The sequence below is a fragment of the Scyliorhinus torazame genome, chromosome 31 (assembly GCF_047496885.1).
Source record: "Scyliorhinus torazame isolate Kashiwa2021f chromosome 31, sScyTor2.1, whole genome shotgun sequence".
NCBI classification, from domain to species: domain Eukaryota; kingdom Metazoa; phylum Chordata; class Chondrichthyes; order Carcharhiniformes; family Scyliorhinidae; genus Scyliorhinus; species Scyliorhinus torazame.
Window position 1 is genome coordinate 3019979 of NC_092737.1, and position 12691 is coordinate 3032669.

Genomic DNA, 12691 nt, shown 5'->3' on the forward strand with positions numbered 1-12691 from the left:
AATGAGAATGTGTTTAAATATTGAGAATGTGTTTAAATATTGAGAATGTGTTTAAATATTGAGCATGTAGGGCAGCACAGTTGCACAGTGGTTAGCACTATTGGCTCATGCCTTGAGAGGGTCTGTGCAAGGGTTCTTCAGGCAGTGGCAACCGTTCCTAGACTTTCTAGCGGAGCGTTAGGAGGTGGTCAGCAGCAGCAACCCGGGGGGGGGGGGGGGGAGGGGGGTGTACTTTGTGTTTTTTACTGTGTTTATTATTGCTTAATGGGGGGTTTGTATATTGGGGGAATTCGGGATGTAGTTGTAAGATGTTTATTTATGTGTTCTTTGTTTTTCTTTTTTCTGTAAGGGGGGGATTTGTTGAAAATATGTAAAAATTTGAATAAAAATATTTCTAAAAAAAAAAGAATATTGGGCAGCATGGTGGCACAGTGGTTAACTCTGCTGCCTCATGGTGCCGGGATCCCAGGTTTGATCCCGGCTCTGGGTCACTTTCTCCCAGTGTCTGCATGGGTTTCGACCCCACAACCCAAAGATGTGCAGGTTTGGTGGATTGGCCATGTTAAATTGTCCCTTAATTGGAAAAAATGAATTGGGTACTCTAAATTTATATTAAAAAAATACTATCCTGTATATCGGGTTCGATCCCGGCTCTGGGTCACTGTCCGTGTGGAGTTTGCTTATTCTCCCCGTGCCTGCGTGGGTTTCGACCCACAACCCAAAGATGTGCAGACTGGAGTCCAGTTACGCTGATAATAAATTTGCGAATGCTTCCCAAAGGGAAAAACGTGAAGGTCTTCTTTTAAAAACATGGTTTTTGCTCCCTTATTGTTAGGCACTCTGTTCAACAGGTTTAATCCATCAAGCCTTTTCTTTGAATTGGGATGTAATATTTGCAATTGTCTAGTGAAATAATCACAGAATCACAGAATTTACAGTACAGAAGGAGGCCATTTGGCCCATCGAGTCTGCACCGGCCCTTGGAAAGTGCACCCTACCTAAGCCCACACCTCCACCCTATCCCCACACCTCCACCTCATCCCCGTAACCCCACCTTATCACACCTTTTTTGGACACTAAGGGCAATTTAGCACGGCCAATCCACCTACCCCTGCACATCTTTGGACTGTGGGAGGAAACCGGAGCACCCGGAGGAAACCCACGCAGACACGACACGGGGAGAGTGTACCGACCGGAATCCGAGACAGTGACCCAAGTCGGGAATCGAACCTGGGACCCTGGAGATGTGAAGCAACAGTGCTAACCACTGTGCTACCGTGCTGCCTACTAATAATCTAACTGCAAGATGCTATCCGATATTATTTTTAAATATTTAGAGTACCCAATTCATTTTTTCCAATTAAGGGGCAATTTAGCATGGCCAATCCACCTAGCTTGCACATTTGTTTTTTGGGTTGTGGGGGCGAAACCCACGCAAACACGTGGAGAATGTGCAAAGTCCACACGGACAGTGACCCAGAGCCGGGATCGAACCTGGGACCTCGGCGCCGTAAGGCCGCAGTGCTAACCCACTGCGCCACTGTGCTGCCTGCTATCAGCTCTTTTAATTATGTTATCGCATAAAATGTGAAAAGCTGGGACATAGGCCTTGCAAATTCCATCAGACCTTCACAGAATAAAGTTTATACCTTATGTCAGCTGTAGGTGGAGCTCCTCTCCAAATAATGCCACCAGGTTTTCAGAACTCAGAGGGAGGAGGGGAAAGGGAGGCTGTTATCAGATGCTGAGTGTAGTGAATGAACCCCAATAGGTGCGTCACGGTCTGACCACCTCAATAAATATTGAGAGAATCAAAGGCAAAATGCTGCAGATCCTGGAAATCTGAAATAAAAACAGAAAATGCTGGGAATCTGCTCAAGTTTGGTCGAAGCTGCGGAGAAAGAAACAGATTTAAAGTTTCAAAGTTGACAAGTTTTAATAAGAATTGGGAAAATGCTGAATGAATTGTGATCTCAAATGTTGGGACTTTGGGGCTGTGCTTAATTCTGGGTTTCTGACTGAAAATTAGTTCAGAACTTTCAAGTATTTTATTTAATATTCTTTTAAATTTAAAGTGCCCAATTCTTTTTATTCCAATGAAGGGGCAATTTAATGTGGCCAATCCGCCTACCCTGCACATCTTTGGGTTGTGGGGGTGAAACCCGCGCAGACACGGGGAGAATGTGCAAACTCCACACGGACAGTGACCCGGAGCCGGGATCGAACCTGGGACCTCGGCGCCGTGAGGCAGCAGTGCTAACCACTGCACCACGGTGCTAGCCCAAGTATTTTATTTTTGCCAGCTGGCACAGACTTGATAAAGATGATACATTATCTTTCTTCCCAGCTATCTACTAACTGCTACAAATGTATTTCTGTGAGGAAGTGTTACAATCTTGAGAGTGTGGTGGCTAAAAAGACACAAGATAGATTTTCTTGGAAGGTTAAATCAAAACAAGGAATAAAAGTTTATTGATCAGAATATGCAAAATGTAAACACACATCATACCCAAGGTAGGATCAATAGGAAGGTACATTTCCCTTTAATTGAGGCGACAATAACCAGGGGTGTAAATTTAAGGTAAGGGACAGGAGATTTCGAGGGAATGGGAGGAATAACTTTTTCACCCAGACGGTGGTGTGAATCTGGAACTCGCTGCCTGAGAAGGTGGGAGAGGCGGGAACCCTTCACAACATTTAAGAAGTATTTAGATGAGATGTTGAAATGTCAAAGCGAACAAGTGCTGGATAATAGAATTGCAACTTCTACGTCAAACAAGATAAACAGCAAGTGATAGACAGAACTAAGCGATCCCACAACCAAGGATCAGATCTGAGCTCTGCAGTCCTGCCACATCCAGTCGTGAATGGCGGGGGACAATTAAACAACTCACTGGAGGAGGAGGCTCCACAAATATCCCCATCCTCAATGATGGAGGAGCCCAGCACGTCTGTGCCAAAGACAAGGCTGAGGCATTCGCAACAATCTTCAGCCAGAAGTGCCGAGTGGATGATCCGTCTCCGTCTCCTCCGGAAGTCCCCAGCATCGAGTATAAAAGCTCGAAAATTATGTTACAGTTATATAGAACGTTGGTTAGGCTACATTTGGAATACTGTGTCCAATTCTGGTCACCACACTATCAGAAAGACGTGGAGGCTTTGGAGAGAGTACAGAAAAGGTTTACCAGGATGTTGCCTGGTATGGAAGGGTATTAGCTATGAGGGGAGATTGAATAAACTGGGATTGTTCTCCCTAGAGAGATGGAGGCTGAGGGGCGACCTGATAGAAGTTTATAAAATTATTCGGGGTGTAGATAGGGCGTCCAAAGCCTGTCCACCATCGACAAGGCACAAGTCAGGAGTGTGATGGAATACTCTCCACTTGCCTGGATGAGTGCAGCTCCAACAGCACTCAAGAAGCTCGACACCATCCAGGACAAAGCAGCCCCGCTTGATTGCTCCCCCCTTCCACAAACATTCACTCCCTCCCCCACCGACGCACAGTGCCAGCCGTGTATACCGTCTACAAGATGCACTGCAGCAACTCACCGAGGTTCCTCAGGCAGCACCTTCCAAACCCACAACCTCTACCATCTAGAAGGACAAGAGCAGCAGATACCTGGGAACCCCATCACCTGAAGGTTCCCCTCCAAGTCACTTATCACCCTGACTTGGAAATATATCAGCTGTTCCTTCACTGTCATTGGGTAAAAATCCTCAAACTCCCTCCCTAACAGCTTGGCGGGTGTACCTACACCACAGAATTGCAGCGGTTCAAGAAGGCAGCTCATCACCACCTTGTCAAGGGACAATTAGGGTTGGGCAATAAATGCTGGAGCTGACCAATGTCGCCCATGAATAAAAATCTTCACAACATTCCACTCTCACATTTTACTACACAATTATGTATATAATAACATAATTAAACCCTTGTATTACATAATTCCATTCTCCTTGGTAATAGTACATTGGTCCCAGGTTTCTGGGACACCCTGCTGGAATGACTGCTGCTTCCAGATGTGGAAGGGGAGGGAAGAATTGGGGATATTTACAAGTGGCTGGGGGAGCAGGGAGGCGAGCGGGTGGTGAAGATCAAGGAGAAATGGGAAGGGAGTTGGGAGGGGAGATCAATTGGGGAGTATGGAGTGAGGCACTGCATAGGGTAAACGGGACCTCCTCTTGTGCAAAGATGAGCCTGATACAGTTTAAGGTGGTGCACAGGGTGCATATGACTCGGGCGAGAATGAGTGGGTTCTTTCAGGGGGTAGCAGATGAGTGAGAGGTGTGGGCGGGGGCCAGCGAATCACGGCCACATGTTTTGGGGTTGCGAAAATTGGGAAGATTCTGGGCGGGAGTGTTCGCGATCTTAGCCAGGATAGTGGAGGAGGAGGTGGACCCGGACCCTTTGGCGCCGATATTTGGGGTTCCGGAGAAGCCGGAGCTCATGGAGAGGAGGAAGGGCGATGTCGTGGCCTTCTCCTCTCTGACTGCACGGCGGCAAATTTTGCTGGAGTGGCGGTTGGCATCGCCACCAGGGGTAGCGGCTTGGTTGGGTGACCTGTACGACTTCCTGCGGTTGGAGACGATAAAGTATGAGTTAAGGGGCTCGGCAGGGGTGTTTGAGGATAGGGGGTGATGTTTGTGACCGTGTTTGAGGAGCTGTTCATCGCAGGGGGAGGGGGGGGGGATGAAAAGGGGGGAAAATCTGTACAGACTGTATAATTGATTGTTGGGAAGTAAGTTTCCCGGGATGTTTATTCGCTGTAACCTGTTTTGATACAAGTTTGTAATAAAATACGTTTAAAAAACAATAGTACATTGGTCACATTGAGCTGCCCAGCCTTGTGCATAGAATCATAAACTTTACAGTGCAGAAGGAGGCCATTCAGCCCATTGAGTCTGCACCGGCCCTGAGACAGAGCACCCTGCTTAAGCTTAAGCCCACACCTCCACCCCATCCCTCTAATCCCACCAAACCTTTCGACACTAAGGGACAATTTATCATGGCCAATCCACCCAACCTGCACATCTTTGGACTGGGGGAGGAAACCGGAGCACCCGGAGGAAACCCACGCAGACACGGGGAGGACGTGCAAACTCCGCACAGACAATTACCTGGGGCCGGAATTGAACCCGGGTCCCTGACACTGCGAGGCAGTAGTGCTAACCACTGTGGCACCGTGCCACAAAATGAGCTTTATTAATATTGGATTTGGCAGGTAAAATCACGTAACCTTCATAAGACCATAAGACGTAGGAGCAGAATTAGGCCACTCGGCCCATCGAGTCTGCTCCGCCATTCGATCATATTTTCTCATCTCCATTCTCCTGCCTTCTCCCCATAACCCCTCATCCCCTTATTAATCAAGAACCTATCTATCTCTGTAGAAAATGAAGTATAAACAAATCAGCATTGTGCGTAAAGGTATCTCACAGATAATAATTATCTTTTTCTTTTCTGCAAATTATGAATCTTTCAGCCGATTCTATCACCCGTTTGTCCGTGGTTCTCATCCAGGGATGTCGATATGATGTGCTGAATGGCCTTTTTGGTGCCATTTCTTTCCTGTGGTGTGAACACTGGGCATTGGATGAAACTCCAAGAATGTTTTAAAAAGTTAAAGCTGTTTCTGTTTTGTTCTTAAACGGTCTGGTATCAGATTGGATTGCCGGCTGGGGGTGAGGTGGAGAGTTGGTGTGGGAGGTTAGGAACATGGTGAATTAGGAAATGTGCGACTCTAACTTTTACTATTAATCTGTGTTTGTTCACAACTGGTTGTGAACTTATGCCCCAGGTATTCACAGACACCAGACCGAGCTGTCAACAAACCCAAACACCTCCAGGGGAGGAGACAGCAACAAAACTTTTGTCAAATTGATTCCTTAGAAGTGGCCCCAAAGCACAAATGCATCCAGATAAACTCCCAACGCCGTACCAGACATAATCCTCAATGTTTGGAAGGAAATCTTGTTTCTGGTTAGTTTTACAGATCATCCCAAACTCTGTTTAACTCCCATTATTTATGTCTTCATTTTTTGATTATATATTAAACTGTTTTTCTCTGATTCCCGAATCTCGTTACTTTCCAAACAAATCCTGGTTATTCCTGAATTATTGGACCAGAAAGTAATCTTTCTTTTTTTTAATAAGTTTACAGTACCCAATTCATTTTTTCCATTTAAGGGGCAATTTAGTGCGGCCAATCCACCTACCCTGCACATCTTTGGATTGTGGGGGAGAATGTGCAAACTCCACATGGACAGTGACCCGGGGCCGGGATCGAACCTGGGACCTCAGCGCCGTGAGGCAGCAGTGCTAACCACTGCGCCACCATGATGTGCACGGCCAGGCATCTTAAACAAAATTTAGAACCCTTCCCGTGAGTTCCTCCTCATATTAACTTTCGATCCAGAACATTGGGGCTGGTTTTAACAGAGTGTCAATGTCGATATTCCCTTGGGAAAAGCTGAAATCCTCTCCCCTTCGTGTTCTGGAAGTGACACCTTGTCCAAAAAGGCATTGTGTAGGTGCTAAATGTTTCAGCCTCGTGTGAACCTCCCCCTTGTCCATCCAAATTTAAAATCAGTGATTGAATTGATGCTGTTAAATGCTCCAAAATCTGGTTTCAGTGGAGTTTGAGAATCATAAATTTACAAAAGTGCTTCAATATTTACCAAGTAATCATCAAAGTAAAATAAAGTGTTGCACTTTTATCAGTTGTCCCATTAACGAATTGTTAACTAATGATTTCACCTACTGACCGCTCTGTTATTGATTGGAAAATCTGTCTTGTTTTTAATTTTAGATTCTGACATTTATCAGTGCATGACATCAGCAAATAGGAGTGGAGGGTCAGAGCCCTTGTCACCTCCTCTCCAGTTCCTGCTCCTGCTTTATATTTTCAGTTATTTATCTCTACCTTCAGTCACTGCGGGGTCTCCAGGTTCCTTCCACAGTCTAAAGATATGCAGGTTGGGTGGATCGGCCATGATCAATTGCCCCTTCGTGTCCAGGGATGTGCAGGTGAGGTGGGGGTTACGGGGTTAGGGTGGGGGACTGGGCCTAGGCAGGCTGCTCTTTCAGAGGGTCGGTGCAGACTCGATGGGCCGAATGGCCTCTTTTTGCACTTTAGAGATGCAATGATCTCAAATGTAAAATACAATTAGGAAATTGAGTATTTTTCTTCTGCTTCCTCTGAATGTTGTATTTATATATTTTTCTCCCTACTTCACAATACTTATCAATGGCTTCATTTTTCTAATATAGTGAATATGTAAAGTTGCTGGAGAAAGTGTGGGAATGATGCTGGTGTGTTCGGTGTGTTAATTGGCTCTTCTCAATGATGTATTTTGTTCACCAAAAGGCAATGGGACAATCAGAGTTTCCCTTAAGTATTTTTCTCATCACTTTGCGTTCCAGTTGCCTCCACGGTCAGCGACCTGAGAACTTAGAGAGAATGAATATCGAATCACAGCCCCTAAGACGGTTATGTGCTAATTAAACTGTCCCCTCCCTCCCTTTTCCCCACCCACCCTGCCAAATTTCTCCTGAATCCCCTCCTCCATCCCCACCTGTCCTAGCCTTGAACTCACATCTTTCTCCAGTTCCTCTCTTAATTCCCCCATTCCCTCCCTGATTTTGTCTTGGTCACGAGTCCCATTTGTGTTCCCATGAAGCTGTCAACCAGCCAATGTCCCCTCCTGTTGTTAATAGTTGTCTCTTCACTGTTCCCTCCCGTTCACATTTGTTGTTGTCACGTCCTCTGCTAAATACAATGATTCTTCAGCCAGAGAAAACTGCAGCCCATCCCATCTTCCCCTTCCTCTCCAAAGCCCCTGGATGTACTGTCACCTCTCAAATCCATGTGCATCTTTCCCAGAAATTAGTGTTCGGATCTCTCCAATCATTGCATAATAGCATTCAGATTAAAGCAAATTACCGCGGATGCTGGAATCTGGGGCGAGATTCTCCGACCCCCCACCGGGTCGGAGAATCGCCGGGGGCTGGCGTGAATCCCGCCCCCGCCGGTTGTCGAATTCTCCACCACCGGAGATTCGGCGGAGGCGGGAATCACGCTGCGCCGGTTGGCGCCCCCCCCCCAGCGATTCTCCGGCCCAGATGGGCCGAAATCCCGCTGCTAGAATGCCTGTCCCGCCGCCGTGGATTAAACCACCTCTCTTACCGGCGGGACAAGGCGGCGCGGGCGGGCTCCGGGGTCCTGGGGGGGGCGCGGGGGCGATCTGGCCCCGGTTGGTGCCCCCACGGTGGCCTGGCCTGCGATCGGGGCCCACCGATCCGTGGGTGGGCCTGTGCCGTGGGGGCACTCTTTTCCTTCCGCCTTCGCCACGGTCTCCACCATGGCGGAGGCGGAAGAGACCCCCTCCACTGCGCATGCGCGGGGATGCTGTGAGTGGCCGCTGACGCTCCCGCACATGCGCCGCCCAGCAATGTCATTTCCGCGCCAGCTGGCGGGGCACCAAAGGCCTTTCCCGCCAGCTGGCGGGGCAGAAATCAGTCCAGCGCGGGCCTAGCCCCTCAAGGTTAGGGCTCGGCTGGTCAAGATGCGGAGGATTCCACACCTTTGGGGTGGCGCGATGCCGGACTGATTTGCGCCTTTTTTGGCCCCGATCGGCAGACATCGCGCCGATTACGGAGAATTTTGCCCCTGAAACAAAAACAGAGAACACTGGACAATCACAGCAGGTCTGACAGCCTCTGTGGAGAGAGAAGGGAGCGAACATTTCGAGTCTGGATAAGTTTGACAAAGAGTCATTCAGACACGAAACGTTAGCCCCATTCTCTCTCCACAGATGCTGTCATACCTGCTGAGATTGTCCAGTATTTTCCATCTTGGGACAGCACAGTGGCGCAGTGGGTTAGCACTGCTGCCTCACGGCGCCGAGGTCCCAGGTTCGATCCCGGCTCTGGGTCACAGTCCGTGTGGAGTTTGCTCATTCTCCCCGTGTTTGCGTGGGTTTTGCCCCCACAACCCAAAGATGTGTAAACTAGGTGGATTGGGCATGCTAAATTGCCCCTTAATTGGAAAAAAAAATGATTGGGTACTCTAAATTTATCCAAAAAAAAGCAGTTTCCGTCTTTATTACTGCATAAGCACTATTATCGAAGTCAGAGATCGCATCCTATGTGACACTGACTTTGATAAGCTAAATCTGTTCAATCTCCTCAAGTTCACTACACCATCATCCTCCAGCCCCAAGTCCTATTTCCCAGCCACCTGGGACTTGTTCTATTCTTATCAATGCAGCCATAACCATAGAATCAGCTGCATGGGTTCTCTTACCTTTCCCACGCTGTTCCCTCTGACATCCTGTCTTATTTCTCATCTATATGCGACCCTTCAGCAACAACATGGAAAACCCAGTGCCTGGTACCATATTTATTCTGATGACACCCGACTTTACCTCTGACCAGCTCTCTCTGCCTCCCTCCTCTCACTATATTGGCCTGCATCCAGTATTAGAACAGCAGAGAATTATTTCCCTCAGCCTGTCCCCTCTCTTCTTTCCCGTTATCCTTTTAAGACTTCAATAAAAAAAATCTCCTGGACCAAACTGTTCTTCACTGGCCGGGTGACAATTTTTATTTGATAATCGCTTCTTCAAAGCATCTTTGGGGCTTTTTAGAACATGGATGCATTATATAAATACAAAACAGTATATCAAACAGTATATAATAATATAAAACAGTGTGTAATAATATATAAAACTACCAAACAGTACACAAAACGTATATAAAATAGTAAAGGGCAGCACGTGGCACAGTGGTTAGCACTGCTGCCTCGCGCGCCGAGGACCCGGATTTGATCCTGGCCCTGGGTCACTGTCCGTGTGGAGTTTGCACATTCTCCCCGTGTGTGCGTGGGTTTCGCCCCCACAACCCAAAGATGTGCAGGGCAGGTGGATTGGCCGCGCTAAATTGCCCCTTAATTCAACAAAATGAATTGGGTACTCTAAATTTTTTTATTTTTTTTTGAATAAAAAAAGCTGAACAGTTCCTTGATATTATGCAAATGTTAACACATTTTAATGTTCTGGAAATGTTTATGACACTAGGGGTTTATTGTGGTTTCTAATGTTCACTGCAGTTAGTGATGACTTGAATTCCCATCTTGCTGTCAATTTGCCAACCCTTTCCCCCACACTGCTTTTAAGAAGTTCCAATAAAGTACAGAATGATTGGGATCTAAAAGAAACAGCACCCTTTTCAATGGCAGCACCAGGTTTTATTTAACATAAAGTGTGCAACAGATAACCAACTCACTCAGGTTCCCAGACACGTATTCTTAAGCCTGAGTGCTGAGAGTCTTTGACTGACCTGTCAGTACATCACAAAATGGCTCCCACAGATTGCTCATTACTCTTTAGGACAGGCACGGTGGAGCAGTGGTTAGCACTGCTGCCTCACGGCACTGAGGACCCGGGTTCGATCCTGGCTCTGGGTCACTGTCCGTGTGGAGTTTGCACATTCTCCCCGTGTCTGCGTGGGTCTCACCCCCACAACCCAAAGGTGTGCAGGGTAGATGGATGGGCCGCGCTAAATTGCCCCTTAATTTGAAAAAGATAATTGGGTACTCTAAATTTAAAGAAGTAAAAAAAAATGACTCTTTAGGACAAGTGGACCTTGGGACACTCCTGTCAACAAGGGCAGACGTTGACGATATGGAACAACATTTCCCTCATTCTGTCCACGCAGACTTCCATTGCCTGTGGAAGAGACTGTTTGAAGTCTCAGACCTCAGACCTGGTCTAGGTGGACTATGTACAGCAGGCACCTCAAAACCCAAGCAAAGTGCCACCAGTGCTGCCTCCACAATACCCTGAAAGCCCATTGGCAGGAGAGACGTGCCAACATCAGTGTTGTCGGGCAGGCCAACATCCCAGCATTGGATCATTGGCCACGCCTGACCAGCCCCGCTGGGAAGGGCACATGCCTGACACAAGACTCTCAAAACAAACACTCTACTTGGAGCTTTGACACGGCCAGTGAGCCCGAAGAGATCACCCACCATGTATACCTCTCCCTATCCACTCTCTCTCTGTCAAGGACACCCTCAAAGGTTGTTTGAAAAGGTGCAGCAACACCACGCCTGAGGATCTCTGGCCCAAAAGTGCTGGAAGTGGAGGAAAAGCATTCGGAAAGGAGCTGAATATCGTAAGCGGGATTCTCCGTCAGCGGGATTCTCCCCCCGCGGGATTCTCTGTCAGCGGGATTCTCCGTCAGCGGGATTCTCTGTCAGCGAGATTCTCCGTCAGCGGGATTCTCTGTCAGCGGGATTCTCCGTCAGCGGGATTCTCCCCCCGCGGGATTCTCTGACAGCGGGATTCTCCGTCAGCGGGATTCTCTGTCAGCGAGATTCTCCGTCAGCGGGATTCTCTGTCAGCGGGATTCTCCCCCCGCAGGATACTCTGTCAGCGGGATTCTCTGTCAGCGGGATTCTCTGTCAGCGGGATTCTCTGTCAGCGGGATCCTCCGTCAGCGGGATTCTCTGTCAGCAAGATTCTCTGTCAGTGGGATTCTCTGTCAGCGGGATCCTCCATCAGTGGGATTCTCCGTCAGCGGGATTCTCTGTCACTGGGATTCTCTGTCAGCGGGATTCTCTGTCACTGGGATTCTCTGTCAGCGAGATTCTCTTTCAGCGGGATTCTCTGTCAGCGGGATTCTCTGTCAGCGGGATTCTCTGTCAGCGAGATTCTCTTTCAGCGGGATTCTCCGTCAGCGGGATTCTCCGTCAGCCGGATTCTCCGTCAGCGGGATTCTCCGTCAGCTGGATTCTCCGTCAGCGGGATTCTCTGTCACTGGGATTCTCTGTCAGCGAGATTCTCTTTCAGCGGGATTCTCTGTCAGCGGGATTCTCTGTCAGTGGGATTCTCTGTCAGCGGGATTCTCCGTCAGCGGGATTCTCTGTTAGTGGGATTCTCTGTCAGCGGGATTCTCCGTCAGCGGGATTCTCTGTCAGCGGGATTCTCTGTCAGCGAGATTCTCTATCAGCGGCATTCTCCATCAGCTGGATTCTCTGTCAGCGGGATTCTCTGTCAGCGGGATTCTCCGTCAGCGGGATTCTCTGTCAGCGGGATTCTCCATCAGCGGGATTCTCTGTCAGCGGGATTCTCTCCGTCAGCGGGATTCTCCGTCAGTGGGATTCTCTGTCAGCGGGATTCTCCGTCAGCGGGATCCTCCATCAGCGGGATCCTCCGTCAGCGAGATTCTCTGTCAGCGGGATTCTCTGTCAGCGGGATTCTCCGTCAGCGGGATTCTCTGTCAGCGGGATTCTCTGTCAGCGGGATTCTCTGTCAACGGGATTCTCTGTCAGCGGGATTCTCTGTCAGCGGGATTCTCCGTCAGTGGGATTCTCTGTCAGCGGGATTCTCCGTCAGCAGCTTTCTCCGACAGCGGGATTCCCCGTCAGCGGGATTCTCTGTCAGCGGGATCCTCCATCAGTGGGATTCTCCGTCAGCAGCTTTCTCTGTCAGCGGGATTCCCCGTCAGCGGGATTCTCTGTCAGCGGGATCCTCCGTCAGCGGGATTCTCCGTCAGCGGGATTCTCTGTCAGCGGGATCCTCCATCAGTGGGATTCTCTGTCAGCGGGATTCTCTGTCAGCGGGATCCTCCATCAGTGGGATTCTCTGTCAGCGGGATTCTCTGTCAGCGGGATCCTCCATCAGTGGGATT

At 48.6% G+C, this 12691-nt stretch overlaps 1 pseudogene; it reads right to left on the bottom strand.

The window, feature by feature from the left end:
• The window catches only part of LOC140404550 (calmodulin-binding transcription activator 2-like), a 158164-nt pseudogene extending 148819 nt beyond the window's left edge, over window positions 1–9345 (bottom strand).
• Window positions 9346–12691: the final 3346 nt, after the last annotated feature.